This window comes from Sarcophilus harrisii, chromosome 2, assembly GCF_902635505.1.
Source record: "Sarcophilus harrisii chromosome 2, mSarHar1.11, whole genome shotgun sequence".
Lineage (NCBI taxonomy): Eukaryota > Metazoa > Chordata > Mammalia > Dasyuromorphia > Dasyuridae > Sarcophilus > Sarcophilus harrisii.
Window position 1 is genome coordinate 136816198 of NC_045427.1, and position 4721 is coordinate 136820918.

Below are 4721 nucleotides of genomic sequence, written 5' to 3' on the forward strand. Positions count from 1 at the left end.
ATGATTCAAACTATTATCAGTTAACACCTTAATTATCAATTAACACCTTGACCTGAATTAGTTGCCAGTCATCTGAGAAGAGAGAATGAGGGTGAGGATGAAGATTGATTAACTAGGGTTTTGGACTAGGATTTTAAATTATCTTGTGCTACCCTACTTGCCATGAGTTGCCAAGCCTTATTTAATCTTCATAAAATAGTAAGAGCTTTACAAAGTAGAGAAAAAATATCATTCATGGAATCAAAGAATTCTAATGTAATTGGGGCTTCCTATGATCTTCTTGTCTGGGTTTTTTTTGTTTTGTTTTGTTTTTTGGTCTTCTGGCTGGATTGCCCCTTAAACTATCTCAGAGAGATTGGTTTCTCAAGATTTCTAAAGAAGACTCTTCTATACTGCCTTTGATTAAGAACTTTTCCACATCTTAACAATACTCAAGGGAAGGTAGGAGTATATTTTCTAGCCACATTCTATATCCCATAGCCATCTATCCATTTACTGTTATCATTTCCTCTATGAAGAACCCTTTTGGCCTCCTACTTCTTTGCAGTTCCTTTTGTCTATATCAAAATAAGTGGCCTTGAGAGGCATACAAGAGCCACTTACTTTCAAGATGGTGGTCATCCCTTTCCATCCTTCTGTTATTCCACTAGCTATCTTTTCTAGATATTCAGTGGCAATGAGAGAAACTAAATTCCGCCATATCTTTACTTTCACTAAGCAAGGTTGTACGTACTCCTTCCCATGCAACATGGGATGGGGACACAGAAGCACAGAAAAGCATTCCTTACAAAGGCTTGCAAAAAAAAGAATTTTTAAAGTACAAAAGAGAAAAGCTCAGTAAGCTGACAAAATGCTTGGATCAAATCAAGCAGGTGATCTTTGACTTCACTCTGTTTTCCATTTCTTTTCCCATTGGGATTTTGACATCACATTTTTTTGTTGTTGTTAAGGAAAAAGTTTGTGCTCTATGAAATTGTGCAAATGACATTGTTCTTTTATGGCTATTCTAGGGAAATAAACCAGAAGATGTATTTCTGTTGAAATAGTCATTATTGTGCTGGGTTGATATCAGATTGGTGCATACTTGCTTATCAGGGACCTACTGTTATACAAAAACAAAATCAGCTACTTAACTCCAGTTACTGTAAATATATTCAAATTTTACTGTAATCAAAAAACCTTGCACTGTAATGGCTTAAAAGAATCTCATCAGAAAGGATTTTGTATGTCTGATTATATCTGAAAATTCAGCATTTTCGTACATAGCTATGACTACAGTAGCATTTCCTTGATTTGCATTTAGCTTTCTTATTTCTGGGTTGGATTCTTATGATTGTGTTAGCTCAGCATATTAGTGGGAAGGAATAAGGCTAGGCCAGCTTAGTTGGCCATGAGGGTTGTCTCCTTAACCATGTTAATTAACTGGCTACATGAAACTAATGGAGACCAGAATAAGTGCAAGGTAATTTTTTTTTTTTTTTTTTTTATTAACTCCCAGAGATTTCTCAGATCTTCAAGTCTGTTTAAGGCTGTTGCTTCTGTTTGTGTCTCTACCAAGGGCTCTATAAACTGAGCTTTTCTCCTGAATTACCCAGGATCCTGAGTAGGGAGAATGTTCCAAAAAATAAACCCTTCTGAGAAGTTATCATCAAGAATATATATATTTTTTCATGTTGGAAATGTGTTGGGAATCAACTAGCATGACTTTGTGATTCTCTCTGCTTTACAAACCAATACATCCTAGGTGCTGTCTTGGTTCTTTAGCTAAGAAAATTCTAGATGCAGACCTAAATATGAACTCTTTCTCTTTCTGTACTTCTGTATTATGATGAGCAGTTCTCCACATGTGATTCAATTGTTGAAGTGTTTCCCATTGCTACTCATATTTGACTTTATTTTTTAACCGAACAACAAAAAAACCCACAAAGGAACAAATAATCTTTCTCTTTCTCTCTTTCTCTCTCTTTCTGATGTGTAATGTTGTGTTGTCCAGATTCTGTATAAAAATATGTATATGATGTATCTGATATTTGACAGCCACTGGCTGTAACTTTAACCAATATAATTAACAAAAATGCATAATGTTGGTGTTTGAATTTTTTAAAAAAACAAACTAGTTAAGATGTTTGTGTAATCCTGCATGGTTAAAATGTACTTAGTGCATTGAGAAATGTTGTGGAGATACTCAGTGAAAAGGATGGTTTACTTTTTGATTCTAATGGTGATGGTTTGTTGACCAGAATATCCCTTATAATGTTCGTCTTAGTTTATTTAGCATATTTCTATTGATATATATATATTTTTTTATTCCTCAAGATTCAGCATAGTGTATCTATCTATCTCTATTGTATTTACTGTTCCTTAAAACTGGTTGTGGAAGCTCGGTTTGTCCGGCAAAAAAATATCTTACATGACAATTTCAATTAAGTTGTGTCCATTTACTTTTCTGTAAAGTCCAGATCTGAAGCATTTCTTGGCCCTGGTGACAGGAGCAATCACCTCCATGGTGATATATTACTCTTTTTTTTAACAAGGTTGTACTTTTCTCTTAGCAGTGCTGAATTTTTCCCTCGTTCATGGGATATTTCTAAAACCATGATGTACATAGAAGGGAAAAGAGTCAGGAATCTACATTAAGAAATATATATATATATATAAATATATATTTATACATTATATATTAATATACATAATGTCTTCTCTATATAGAATTTCAATGTGCATCAGAAGAAAAGGCAGTAGAGACCTCAATGGGCCAGGAATGAGAGGACCTGGATTCTACTTCTAATTGAATCATTAACTTGAATGGATTTTGGAAACCATGTTACCTCTGCTTGTACCTCAGTTTCTCCAATTGTAAAATGGAGGGAAGAGGTTGAGAGTTAGGGTGGCAATCCTTCCCCAAGATCTTCGAAACACTTTTAGAGAGTAGGAGACAAAAGTAGTTCTGTAAATACCTAAGGTATTATCATTGTATGTTCCATGGTAAACAAGAAACAGTTGTTATAACCCAACTTGGAGACATCTTGGCCTTCTCAGGGGAAATAGGCTCATGTGAGCTATTTATTCTAGTTCAGGATCATTCTGGATATCAAAGTCTCATCCTAACTCTACCTTGCCCCTGCTTAGTTTGGGAGGTGGAGTGGGGTGAGGAAAGAGATGGAAAGGGGAAGGAGGTATGCTAGGCATTAGCATTATTGAGTTGATTTGGATATGTTTGCATTTTCTTTAATTGAATCAGAATCAGTAGGCTTTAGCCTCTCCTAGGCATGTGGCAAAGAGATGCTCCCTTCTTGTATAGCTCCTTTCTTCTCTAATTCTAGTAGCCCCTGTCTTTGGGGGCAGTCATTATACACAGCCATAAGCAGTATTTTTAGTCTATTTATCCATTTTCAGGTGTCTACCTGTAGCTCACACAAAGAAACTGGCATTTTTGTAGATAGGCATGCCTATTTTCATATGGGCTATTAACACCTGCCTAAATTTGGAAAACCATCTAGAACCATTTAAAACCACCCAGTTTACTGGTTCTGACTTTATTTAAACAAGATATACAAAAGTATGCCTGATTAGGAACTAATTTGGCTGTGTGGCTGTCCTGTTCTAAAAGATCAACGTCAGGTCTTCCAAAACTGAGAGTCTCAAAAGCATCTTTTAATAGGGTTCACTGCTTCATTCATCACACTTGTTATGAGTCCATATGACTTTGCATTTGCAAGTATTGCTAAGAGATCTGCATCGACATTTCAACTGGTTTAGAATAAGAGCCATTTAGACAGGAGAGTTTGACCTGATCATCTATACTTGCTAAATAAATGGCTAGCTCGCAAGATGTAGTGAGACAGGTATACTCCCTGGAAAAGGTCAGGTGAGTCCTGGCCTTTATAGGAGAGAATCCCAGTTATGGGGCTTTGTACTGATTTCACTTCACTCCTTCTAGGTTCTATGCAGGACCCAAGACATTCCCAAATAGTGGCATTGTGGCAAGGGTAATCTAGAATGGGGAGCAAGCCTGTATTGAGCCTCTCTTGTTTATATAAAAGTATTTTAGAAATTGAGAAACGGCAGTTAGTCCTAGGACTTTCTGACAGTCCTCTTATAAGAAGGAGGTGCATAGTCATCAAATCCAAAATTAAAAGAAAATTTCTACTGCCAAATCAAATGCATTCCCCCAAACTCATCCTGAATAAAAGTTTTTTGTTTTTTTTTTGTTTTGTTTTTTTTTAATTAGAGCATCTTCAGTGAGGGTGGCTCTTCATTTGTTTTGGTGATCCATTTCACCTCATCCAGGTGTCTTGGTTATACATGCAGTTCTTTATGGTGTCTCATATAAATTCTTTTTACTACAATGGCAGGACATTTTGGCTTTTTTTTACCTTTCATAGAATTGGAGCCCAGGCAGTTATCAGAGTCCAAAGTAGATAATTTTTCATCATGTAGAGATGATCTATCCCTAGAAATTGTATAATATTCACAAATTATAAAGTTAGAACTGGAAATCATCTAGTTCCAACTTTGTTTTATAATTTAGGAAAGTAAAGCCCAGAAATATTTATATGACTTCTTTACTCATTCATTTGGCTTCATTTCCCTGTTGAAAATGAGGAGAGGGGGAAATAGTTTAACTTCATATTTTCCTTGTAAGGAGTCCATAGATCCCCAGTCTTATCCAAGTTTATTTGCCTGTAGAACTCTTCTTGTCAACAGAGGTAAATGCCAAT